The sequence below is a fragment of the Schistocerca americana genome, chromosome 2 (assembly GCF_021461395.2).
Source record: "Schistocerca americana isolate TAMUIC-IGC-003095 chromosome 2, iqSchAmer2.1, whole genome shotgun sequence".
In the NCBI taxonomy this organism is placed as follows: Eukaryota; Metazoa; Arthropoda; class Insecta; order Orthoptera; family Acrididae; genus Schistocerca; species Schistocerca americana.
In genome coordinates, this window is record NC_060120.1 from 461,413,635 (window position 1) to 461,427,033 (window position 13,399).

The 13,399-nt window shown below is 37.4% G+C and overlaps 1 protein-coding gene across 2 annotated transcripts in view; it reads right to left on the bottom strand.

The window, feature by feature from the left end:
- Positions 1-13,399, bottom strand: part of LOC124596039 (location of vulva defective 1-like) — a 99,144-nt gene that overhangs the window by 69,830 nt on the left and 15,915 nt on the right. The window contains exon 1 of one of the 2 annotated variants that reach the window (XM_047135007.1): positions 8,233-8,251. The exons of the other annotated variant lie outside the window; for it this stretch is intronic. The gene's annotated coding sequence lies outside the window, so the exon portion shown is untranslated. Of the gene's footprint in view, positions 1-8,232; positions 8,252-13,399 lie in introns of those variants that run through there. 2 annotated transcript variants of the gene reach the window in all.

The following is a 13,399-nucleotide window of genomic DNA, read 5'->3' on the forward strand; positions in this document are numbered from 1 at the left end:
TATTTTATAGCTTGCTTAAATGTCCTGCCTTCAAGAAATCTACAGATATTAACTAAAAGTTTGCTTCAAAGCAATACAATACCGTACATTAAATATACCACTACTTGATTTAACAGTGACCCATCTTACTTTTGTACCATACAGTAAAATTGTGAAATTAATTTTTTCCAGCTAGAATAATTTTGTCACCAGAATCAGCGAAGTCACAAAAATTAAGAACAGATTCAGTTCTGTAAGCTGCAGTTTCTTGGTTAAATGGTAAAAGCATTTGGTATTCAACCACCAGCGGGTAAGGTAAAAGCTGCCATTGTTCATGAATCAGAGTATTATGTTTTGAGGCATCTCGTGGTGGCACCTGCTTAAAAGCAACGTACGACATTGTTAGAGTCATAGGGCAAGTGTACTCAATGGTTAGATCCTGTATAAGTCTTTAGCACTGTCTCCCTTTATTGTACCTCAATGCAAAAATAAGAACAACTCAGACCATTTAAAAATGAAGATAAAATAAGATTCGTACCCTGACCTTGTTCCTTTGTTACCTCACCTACAAAAACACATAAATTAAATTTTCGTTGCAAGGTTGGCACCTATCGCTTGTAACAAAATCTTCTATGTACCTTACAGTAATCTTTAACATCTTATTGCCCAGTGTGCCATGTTTGGCACATAACCACTTTATACAGGTATTTAATGTTAAATTTTAAAGCAACAATTTACTGGCCCATTGAGCCGTACCTGGAACTATTTTCAACCATTTACCGTATTGTGCTGTTGCCTGGTGGCAGTTTAGTGAACTACAGTCAGTGAGCAGTTCCATCATCTGAGATAAACATGTGCTGCTCATAACCTCAAATTTTATGGCTGTAAAAACAAAAATTAAGGAAAGTGCTTTTTGTAAAATATTATGTTGTTTATGCAGTCTATTTAAAGTTCATTACAGTAGTTTCAATTTGCAAAACATGCTTAGTTTACATTCTATAAGGTTTTTTGGGTTTGTGCCAAATTTGTCACAGTGGACATATACTGAAAAACTACTGCTTTTTAGTCTGTGCCAAAACTGGCACATTTCGCATTGAAGAATTACTTCATGCAATTTAGACAATGAAGTTTACTCTTTTCAGATGTCACTTTGTTGACTAAGAAGACATCACAATGCAACGCCATTTGTACCTCCTGATGAGAGTGAAGGTAGTTTGGTGGATAACTCGGATGGGAACCCAGATTACACCCTTGACCACGACAGAAGGAACAAAATATCCTTATTTGGTGATAACTGAATTCTGCTTTTTATTTCTACAATGTAATTTACCTAAATTAAACTATGATAGTTGGACATTTACAGTAAAGTTATAATAATTTGTTACCTAATATCATCAAAGATGAAATGACTGGGGCTATATCTTATATAACAGTCATTATAAATGTGTGATGTTTGAATAAAACAAGGTAGCAGTGAGTTTATTTCGTTTTGGGAAACAATGAAGCATGCTCCAATGACGGCACAGATGAAGGTGAAGAGAGTGGCCCTACAGATTCTACAGCTCTAGCCACATAAAAAATCACTGTTGGATTCAGGTAATGATCATATACTTCAGTCTCCAATTGACTACTTCAAAGGTTTTTTTTGCAAGGACCTTGTAACTTTAATTGCCACTCAGTCAAACTTGTACAGTGACTAATAAAATCTGAACAAGCCTCTGAATATCTCAGAGAAGGAAACAGAGCAGTTTATGGCATATGTATCTATATGAGCAATTATGGTCTACCTGGCAGTAGGACGTACTAGAATGGAAACATCCAAGTTGAGAAGGGAGCAAATGTTATGGCGTATAACAGATGGGAGGAATTGAAGTCGAATTTACACTTCTGTGACAACAATCACATGCCTTCACAGAATGAGCCCAACAGACGTAGGCTTTATAAGATCCACACAATAGTTAATGCTCTTCAAAGTGAGTTTAAATAAATTCCCGTTGCGGAATCAATGCTCTGTGTTGATGAACATATTGTGCTTTTCAAAGCTCGTCTTCTCTAAACAAGAACAATCCTATGAAACCCCATCATTGGGGATATAAATTGTTTTCCTTTGTGGCACCATGGACCTACTTCACAATTTTGAGATCTATACAGGTTGTGTACTACCTGAACCAATCCTTCCTAACACTAGAGCTGGCTCTTATTTTGTTTTATCTCACAATGAAAACAAAATCTAAATTTACTTTGACAATTGGTACGTATCACCAGCTTTGTCAATGACTCTGTCAAATACTGGTTTCCAATCCCTAGGAAACATTCAACTACAATGATTCCCAATCTTACAGTCTTCATCTGATAGAGAGATGAAAAATTGAGGGTGTGGTTCTTAAGAGGAAGAAGAAACAGCAGGCATAGTCCATATCAATTCAGGCAGGCTAGGAAAAAATTTTACCTTCATAGCCTCAGACGTTATTGAATTTAGTATATGTTAAAATGAAGGACTAAATAAGAGTAACACATATTTTTTTGTTTTCTCCAAAAAAATTTCTGCTCCAAGATACAGCCCTCTAAAGATGACACTGCACATACCATTTTGAAGATACGAATTTTGGAAATTTTTTTATCTCTGGAACAGTTCTAGATATTTTGCTGGTTTTTTTTATTTGAAAGATAATTTCTTTATGACTGCAAAGAAATCTCCCATTTGGACTTACCTGTCTAAGTTCTTTTACTAGAGTGTTCTGAGCTTTTTTTATAATTTATGAAAAAAAATTGTTTTTCAAAAATACCACTCGATAAAATTTTGAGTTTTTTTCTGTTGATTAGTACCATATAGTTCTACATTCCCTGAAAAGGAGAGCTTCCACTTTTTGGTTGAACAACTGAAATTTTTGCCATAGGCCTACATAAAACCTGTTTTATTACCACATTATCACATAACAGGCTAATAAAAATCAAAACCTAGCCTTATTTAAGATAATTTTAGTTTTGAAAGATGAGTAAGAGACTCATTTCTCACGCATTTTAAATGGTTCCAAAGTTTATGTGAAAGATCCAAAGACTTAAAGGTTTCAATTTATATAACTTCTATGCTCTCTGTTTTGTATTGAAATCAGCCAGTCAATGAACTAAAAATGTGTTCCACTACTTCAGTGTCTTCCTTTGAAGAGTGATGCTTTCCCATTGAACCAATAGGAACTTGAGCACTTACAATCTTCCAAACATTGTGAACAGTAAGTGAACACTGATGACATTGTTGCAGTCCTTCAGCTGGAAACTTGTATCCAGCAGCTGGTCCATGTGGTAGCACAAAGTTCACTACAATATCGTTTAACTCATAAATGGCGTCTATAATCTCTGCAGTCCACCAGTCCAGTCACACACAGATGTCACAAACATCCCCCTTCTCAGGTTGTAAATCTGAATATTATCCTGCTGCCTCTGAGGTGTTGGCTGAATGAACGAAATTTATTCTTTCTTGCTCTTTAAAGTATGTGCAGTATGAGTTTGCCCATCACTTTGAGTCCAAAAATGTGTCTTCTGATTTCCTTTCATAGGAGTAGTTTGTTTGGACAATTCTTCTTTTATCTGTTCATGGAATTCTTCGATTTCCTCTTTTGGCAAAAGAATGAGGGCTGTGGATGTGTAAGATTTCAAAACTGTCATAAAATCCTCAGTATTCTGAATCACAGCTGTATTTGGTCTGGCAAGATTATGTGTTGTAGCATGGTGCTTCAGCATGCCTCCTACACCATCATAAGGCCGCTTCCCATGACCAATAGCACTGTATACCCAGTCAGTTGGCACAACCAACTTACTCAATTCAAACAGCTGGTAATGATTTTTAAAATGACTAGGAGCACCATCAGAAATAATTATGATTTTCTCTGCCCCTGTTTGCAGTTCAAAAATTTTCCGCATTGTTAGCAAAGCATGTGCTGAGTCATGTTTTTTGTCATCACTTATAACTGCAACACTTGTGGCCTTGTTTTGAAAATATGTCGCTCCTGTAAAAAATTGAAACCTGGTCATTACTCCAATGATACCCTTGTACTTCTTGTGTGAGAATTACAGACCAGGTCTCAGCAAAATCAGAGTGAAGCACTAAACATAGCTCTTCAGCCTGTACACACCCTTTCACTCCTGCAAAGTGTTGTTATTGCAGGCAACAATTTTCTTAATTAGTTTATTTTCCTCCCATGTTGCATATGTAATTTCTGCAGGGTTACCTATCTCATATGTCTTCCAGGCCAAGTGTCTGTAAAGACAATTCTCCCTTTCCAGCGCAGTCTCCACGTCTTGAAACAAACAAGTCCCTCGCTTTACGTTACAGACTACTAATGACTTCAAAGCCCAACCGAGGTGTCATATGTCACATCCTTCAGTAAGTTCTTCAAAGTTACCACACAAAGTTCAAAATTCATGCATTACACACATAAACAGACATCTCTAGGTGGGTGTGGAACTACCCACATAGGTCATAGTGCATAAAATTTTGATCTTCCAATATGTGAAGTTGTATAGTTGCTCTTATAAATTGCAAAAGTTTATTTAATACTGCGAATCATGTACCTCATCATTTTCACAACTTCTTGACCTTCAACTGTTACAGTTGAAGTGTCTTTTTTGTTGGCACTCTGGTGAGAGCAGTCCCATTTATCTTCCAGATAAAATGACTACACTATTTGAACTTGAGCTGCTTGTTGTACAGGATGACCATAATAGGGATCTGGTCTTCCAAAGACTTCTTTTACAGACCTCACATTTCTTGATTTGTCTACCATGTACTTTGATACTGATGGAACATGTTTCAGAATTGTTTTCTTTGAAAATGTCTCTGGAATAATAGTTAAAACTTGCACCTTTTCACCATAGGATGCACAATATTTAGCAGTTGAATTTATATTTGTGAAAAATTCTTGGCAAAAGGTGCAAGAGTGTTTTGGTTCATTTGAAATTTCTACTTTGAAGAGTGTGGTCAGTTTTGCTGTAGTGTATTTATCCATAGCTTTAGTAATTTCTCTGCACTTTCCTGATATATAGAGCTTAAGACTCAACTGCACTGACCACAGTTTCTTATCAGGACTAACACCAACCTCTGTAGTTGACTGATTCAGGGTATTTAATTCTTCCCCTATTGACTCAAAATCTGCATCATCTGCACAATGGGACACTTCACCTTGTTCTGATATTATCATTGTTGTTATTCTGTCAAAACATTTAGAATACGAAAAGTCGTCACTGGAAACATCTTCACTTTCAAACACAGTCTTCAAATGAGAACACTTATTCCCAAGCTGAACATAGGCTGTTTTTTTTGTTTGTCTTATATATCACTCTTTTCTGGATATGCAAATAGTGAGCACACTTCACTCTCCTGTGGCCTCATTCAGAAGACATTTCAAACAGTCATTTCACAAAACACACTGCAGCTGTGTTAACTGGCAAATTCCTCACGAAAACACAGAATTCACTGGATGGTCTCAGACTTCTGAGAAGTCTCTTCAGTAAGCAAATTAGCACTGAACAACTACAATACAGAAACCTGCAATGAACAACCATGACAAAGAAATTGACAAGAAACTACAACTAAGTGTAAGAAATATCTGCAATAATGAAAGTGAAAAGAAATAACTGCAACAAAGAAATTAATAAGAAATAACAGCAACAAAGACAATAGAAATAAACATTGTATCAAGGAAATTAGTAAGAAACAACTTCAGTGAAGACATACATTACCCTTGAAAGTTAAAAAAAAAATTATTTTTTAAAATAAAACCTGTCTGACTTAAAAGTGTGAGCTCTCCTTTTGAGGGAATATAGGACTACATGGCATTAATCAACAGAAAAGAAATCTAACTTTCCTGGATTGGCATTTTTGGAAAAAAAAATCTGTAAATTATAAAAAGAATCCAAAAGGCGACAGTACAAGAACTTTGACGGATATGTCCAAACAAAGGATACCATTGTAATCATAAAGCAATTATCTTTCAAATAAAAACCTCTAACAAAATATCTAGAACTGTTACAGAGGTATAGCATTTTTTAAAAAAATTCCGAAATTCGCATCTACAAAATGGTGTTAGCGGTGTCATCTTTGGAGGCCTGTATCTTGGGGCAAGAATTTTTTTGGAGAAAACAAAAAATACAATTTCTTGCTTACTACTGAACTTTAACATATGCTAAATTCAATAACATCCGAGACTATGAAGGTAACCCCCCTGCCTGAAGTGATACGGATTATGCCAGCAGTTGTTGGGTAAATATTAGGGCTGTAAAATGGTTGGATAACAGAGGAGTATCTCTTGCGTGAACTTTTTAATCTGCTCTCCCTCTCACCGTTGTACGATGTTTTGACCAAAAAGATGAGCAGGAGACTGATGTCACTTGTCCTAGAACTCATAAAAAAATCATGGAGTGAGTATACCTTCTAGATGGTCTCATCAGCTAAGGCCTAGGAAATTTTATTTGAGATTTTTCTGTCACTTCATCGATATAACTATTGTCAATGGTTGGCTTCTCTTCCAACAAGACTGCAAAAGTAATGACATTCCTATGGATTCCTATTGGAATCTAGTACTCAGAGGAATAGATATACGGCGCTTAATTTATACTAGTGGCTAGCTCATACGTTTGTTCACACATGGTAAAAGTAACTCCACTAAACTGCAGATTTAGCGTTGTTGATCACGAAGGGAAATGCTGCATCTTTAGAAATTACAATTTATCTCGGTTTTTCTTAGTTGTCTCACTGTCCGCAGGACATTATGCCAGTTCCTTGGCGCGGCTGCGTTTTCAGCGCTGATCTGCAGTTAAGATGGATACGAGCTTTTATACATCCTGTGCCGAAACAATATCTTCTGTCTTTTTCTGCCCCTTTCCCATACTGCCTTTATCACGTTGCAGAAAAGCCGATAAAAAGCCCCTGGGGCACAGATTCCACAGCCGATTCCTAACACAACAAACACAACTACACATGATACCAGTCATTCGTCTCTAATTAGCGTTAGGACGCCCTCGCCCTTTTACGCATGGAATCACAACAGGTCAACAGCAGTTTACCATTTCTCTGTGGAAAAAGAGAATCCATGGCTTGCTGATTCTGCTTTAGGTTTTACACTCTGAAGAACACAATCATGCTATATTGTAGGTGAGTAGGCCTACATCTATACTTAAACCCAAACACATCAATCGAAAAAGAAAATTCGACTTTTCCGCTAGAAGAGAGGGAAAAAGTATCCAGAATTGGGATTGCTCTACGTCTATGGGTGCAAATCAACACCACATGTAGGCACAGAGCTGCGATTTGAGTTACAGTTGGTATGCCTGCACAATAATTTGACAAACTCGAGAGAGAAGGTTTAGCTTGGCGCAGTCCTAGCCTACTAAAAGCTGATTTTGCCGGCCAATCAGAGAATGATTTTTTGAGGTTCCTCACTTTCATATAGTCATGTATTGGCCCTGAGCCACACTAACTAACTACAAAAAATGTAGATTTCAAAATACATTTTATTCCATTTCAATTGTACCAGCCGACACTAAAGACATATAGATTTTGAAAGTAATGCAAAAAATCCGTTAATGTGAACAGATGTGAAGTTTTATAAGAAAACAAAATGTTGCACTTAGCATCAGAGTTGAGCAAACCTTTTTAAAGTTTATGTACTATTTCTCCACTTCTAGAAACAATAATGCAGTATTGTTGTTGGCTTCCAGCAGGATATCATTCAGACTTTTTTCCAATTTCAGGCCGCGCGGGGTAGCACCGCGGTCTGAGGGGACCTTGTCACGGCCCGCGCGGCTCCCCCCCCCCCCCCCCCCCCCCCCCCACGGGCACGGGTGTGTGTGTGTTGTCCTCAGCGTACGTTAGTATAAGTTTGATTAAGTAGTGCGTAAGCTTAGGGACCGATGACCTCAGCAGTTTGGTCCCACAAGACCTTACTACAAATTTCCAGAAATTTTTTTTACTATTTCAGTTTTTATTTTTCTGTTTCAACCTAACATCATGGGAACATCCATAAATAATTTTTTGTGAATTTTTTTCTAGTTTTATTTCATAGCTCGCTGGATACCCTGAATTTAATCATATGAGGATATAAATTCAGGTAGGCGAATCAAACAAGTGACATCCAAATTAATGTTAATAATAGTAAAACATGTACTTTGCATATGCTATTGAAAAATGCTTAACATTTAGCTACCAAAGTAACCGACTTTAATAATTCTAAACAGATAACCATCACTCTTTTGACGTACCGTATGTTTTCTGTACTTCCTGTAAAATTTAGTTCTTGGTGCACGAGGCGTACAGGTATTCAGATTCATCGAATCAGTTACATCAAGACTAGCAAGTTTTGAATCTTGCCCCTCCTGCAAACATTTCTGCGGAGGCCCATGTCTATGATATGAGTGATTTTCCACTATTTTACTGGCCGCTCATCCAATACAATATTACAGAGTATGTTAATTAGCCCTTTGTCAGTGCCTACGTTACGGTAATCTCCTGTGCACAGAATTCCGGACGGATCTTTTTAGCACCTATCTCGAAATAATAACTGACAAAATTTCCGTCCGTAAATGGCCGGCAATTTTTTTCTATAACGGGAGATATTTCGAAACTTATTTGTGTTGCATTTACTGAATCTTCAACAGATTTAGTGAATATAGATTGCTGACAGGTTACTTCTCGTTTCAACGGTGTATAAAGTGCTGGCAATTCTGAAAATGGAGACTTTCGTAGTGTCTCTTTGTGGAACGGCTGCAACAGTTTTGCAAATAAGGCGAACTATATTATTCAGCGACTGTGCAAAAAAAAGAAAGGTTTTTCCTTCCAGCTACCCTGAAGCTGCCGCGTTTGCAGTGCTTGTAGGCCCTAATGCACTTCTGACTCCTCGACGCATATGAACATGCCCTGTATTTTAAATGATGATTGGGCGAGTGTAGTAGTGATTTTGAAATCCTGTGAGGTTACACGACCATTCCCTGAGATATTAGAGGGTAGATTTTAACTGTCATAAGGGTGACTGATTCATTCCCAAGCATTTTCATCAAAAGGTTTCATTTCATCATTTCATTTTTTAATATTTTATCTTTTGGGTGACATAAAATCTTTAAACATTGAGGTTGCGTGTTTGAATGGGTACAGTTTGTAAGCGTGACTCTTTATGTGTGATCAACCATACATGCATCCACAGATTTTAAATTTTTTCAGAGAAGCTGGTTCCTGCTCTTTTTTAGTAACTGGTTAGCACAATTTTTGAGGTTTTGTCTTATAACTGCATCTTTCGTTGAAAATTATTTTATCGTGAATGTCGTAGTTTTGTTTCAGCCAATGTATAAGAAAGATTTTATTAGTATTTTTTTAAACTCATGCGTCCAATAACATTTGATGGCGCTTATGAGCTAGATGTTGAGCGCTCCAAACCACACCAACAATTACAACAACGTTGTGTTTCCTACTTTGTATGCCTTTATCCATTCTAAAATTAATTTTAGATCTTCTACAAGTACGGAGAATGAATCTTAGCAACAATGTCTATGAAGAGGAAAAAATGTTCGGGGCAAAAATTGATTATAAAATTTTCTTACGTTAATTCGATCAATAATTGTAAGGTTCACACAAATACATGTAGAAATTTTCGCTTATCTTGGTCACAAAAAGCTGAACGAACTATTTAGGAAGTCGCTGGAAATTCTATTGACGACTAAATTATGTCTACCTGTAGACCGGCGTGCCACTCTTGTCGCTGCGACTGCGTTGTTGCACAAGTGTGCAAGTTTAAAAGCATCGAACAGTGAGGCTAGTTACAAGAATCAACGCCGTGACAACCAGCTGATAATTGTTGGGCTGCATGTGGCCTGAAACAACCGGGTTTGGGTTACATTGGTTTTCTTCCTTGCCAGTTTAACCCGAAACCGCTCAAAAAGCCAGTTTCTAAAATAACCGATTTTCGCTTTTTTATTCCTATTATTTCCTGTGATGAACCTCGAAATCGAACTAAAAATGAAAAATTTTGACTCTCACAGTTTCAAGATACATAGAATAAAAATATTAAATAGGCAAATAAAAGAAACCTTAGTCCGTCCCCCGTTCGCTGCGCATCTCGAAAAGCGATAAGTAGTTGAATACTACAAAAAACCACCAATATTCTCCTACTGATTCTAATTTTTTGAAACACTGTTCAAAAATCACTTAGTAACTGGGGATCATACCATTGTTTGGACATTATGAATAGTCAGTGTTAAAGTGTGAAAACTAAGGCTGAAGAACTCTTTTCTTCGTGTTAGTCTGCCTGTTTTCAAGGACTACAAGCCCATAAAGGCGTATTACGTTGACACGGCAGAAGTTCAGCTACTTTCTATTCTTATTGTTTACTATGAATGAAATACTGAGTTTTTAATTTATTACTGTTGTCACAATTTTGCAATACTACAGATGTCGGCGCGACGAAAGCGAGAAACTGCTGTATAGACCAGGTGCACTGCATGTACACGTGTACCTAATACCACGACACGCGGCAACAGGGACATTGTTTCAGCAATGCACTACCAATTTTTATTATATGTGTTTGCCTGTCGCGATATTTCCGGTGTTTTATCGGTTATCAGTAAAGAAATGAATAAAACACCTGTTAGAGTCGAGACGAAACGTATACCGAAAAATACCCGTTACTGAGAGCTAAAATACCAGTGTCGGCTTTAACCGATTGGTTATTACCATTCGTAATCTGCGTGCCCTTGCTCCAATGTAAGTGTGACTTATCAGAGAAGCAGCGGCAAGTAGATACCGTCGAGTCTAGATCTCGTATTATCTTCTTCTATAATTTCAGTTTTTATGCAAGACATCTGAAGTATACTATATGAGAGGAAGGCAAAACCCTTTGAATTTCGTTCCCCCATCCAGTATTACAAGATGGATTGTATGAGTGATTTTGCGTAACTCCATTTTTTCATTCGATGCTGGGGGGGGGGGGGGGGGGGAGTGCGGGAGGGGTTGTTTTAAGGGTTTTCCTGAACTTTTCTCCGACCTTTTAATCAGTGTCTCGACGAGCATTTGTTCAGTGGTTGGCAGAGAGTTCATCGACAGAATGTTCTAAAAAGTCCAGCTTAGTTAACTGCCGCCTAATTTTTCTTTTTATATCTTTAACCCATTACTTTATATGAAACAGTATTCTATGTAATTTCCGAATGCTTCGTGATGATGGTTTCCTAATGTCTTGTAATGAGCCTTCCGCGATAGGAATGTAAATTTATTGACTATCTGCACGGTACTGTTGTATTGATTAAACAAACCGCTTACAGATAGGACTGTTATCGTCGATATTACTGGATGAACCACAACAAAGCAGTAGTCAGAAAGCGATGTGAATAGTTCTCTGAATTCAGTATGTTCCGTTAAGTTATAGCTTTCTAAAGCTCTAATGCGCGTTTCTCGTTAGACGTATTAACTTCCAAGTCATGTTGCCTTTCGGAGTTCACAGTTTTGTGGAGAGATCTTGTTTTTCCGCTGTTTAGTTAGTCACAACTGCATTTGCACATTTTTTCTTAATAACAGCGTTTAATCAGTCCTTCTGCTGTAACTATTATACTACAGTGTATCATGCCATCTGCATTTCTGTTTGTAGGGAATGCAACTGGAATAATTTGCTGCAGTTCTGCCTGTCACGAAGCTCTCAGTCCAGTCGCAAGCCTGGTTAACCATCCCACACAAAAGTATTTTCTACAACAGGTGTGGAGTTGATAGTAAATCAAAAGCTTGTCCGAAGTCTACAGACGCCAATTGTTTCAGACTAAATATCCATGGTACCTAGAATATCATGTATGACGAGCGCGAGCTATGTTCGCAAGGTCGATGTTTTCGGAATCATGTTGGTTGCCTCGCAGAATATCACTGTTTTAGATAGGCCTCATGTTTGAATTCAGAACTTGTTGTAGAACTCTACTACAAATAGCGGTGAGTGGTTTATATCGGTAACTATGTGTAAATTTATGCTGCGTTATTCCGTTAATGGGGGTAATCTGTGTTTTCTTTTTCAGCCAATGGAACATTTCCCCGTTGCAAGGATCTGCGGGAAATTGTCATAAAGCGTGACATAACTCACTTGCAAACACTGTATATAACTTGAGTAATATTCCGTTGAAGCCTGGGACTTAGTTATGTAACGGCTACTTTATTTTCTTTTGAACATTCCTAACTACATTCTATTTACCACCAATGTTTGCTGTGGTGCGGCAATTGAATACTGGAAACATTTCTTAATTTTAATTTGTGAAGGAACATTTCAAAACAGAATTCAGCACTTCGGGCTTCAATTTGTTATTGTCTGTTTCAGTCTCTTGTCAGCAAATGTCTGACCTTCTTTTGCCACGCTGTGCCTTAACATACGACCAGTACTTCTTAGAGAGTTTTGAGAGAGATCATGTGACACTGTTTTGTCACAGCAGGCTTCATGCACTGTCCTGATAGCCAAGCGTACTTTGATTGACATCTGCCAATCAGAGCCACCGGCAAACACGAGGATGAGGCTGAAGGTGTTTGGAGCGCCTTGACTCTGTTTACATTCGACAGCTAATTCTTAATGTTTTGCGAGTTGATTGCCTTGTAATTTTTTCGAGATATTCTAATAGTTTGTTAATGATCATTATTTAAAGATCTTTATGTGCACCGAAAAACATTTTCAGGTTATGTTTTTTTACAGTTCTTAATCGTCATTAACGCCAAAAAATGTCAAGATCGACTCGGAAATGCATTTTGTGAAGAAGCTCCTTCTCAAGCAACAATTTATATTTGATACTGCGAATTCAAAAGAGAATGGGTTTATCTTAGTGATGAATTTTGTGAAGGGCACACAGGAACTGAAGTTGCTGATCAAATATTGCAGCTGTTCAGGCAATGCCCAAAAGAGATCGACAGATATCAAAGGAGTTTATTCGGTAGAAACTTGACTTTGATAAGAGTCAAATTCAAAACATTTTACATCAACACGACAGCTAGATATGAGGAAATTTTGTTGTCGATGGATTCCACATAAACTGATCCCACTAAGAAACAACAACGCACTGACTGGTGCAGAGGAACTGGAAACTTCTGATGTAGCTTAAAACTGGAGACGAATCTTGTATTCATTGTTCTAATCCTGAGAAGAAAAGTCAATCAGCTCAGTGGGTCAGAATCTATGCAGAAGTTCGACGAATTCGCAGTGACGGTAAGGAGATTGCTGTTAATTTCTTTAAGTGGGCCATCATTTTTTAAATGATACTCAAACGTCTGTTTATTGCAAATTATTGAAAAAGTTAATGGAAAACAAATCTCATGACAATGTGTCATTGCACTCAACAAAACCTAACAACTGGGTATCTGGATGCTCTAAAGTTCAGCACCATACATCACTGACCGAGAACTTTTTTGTTTTCAAAAATTAAA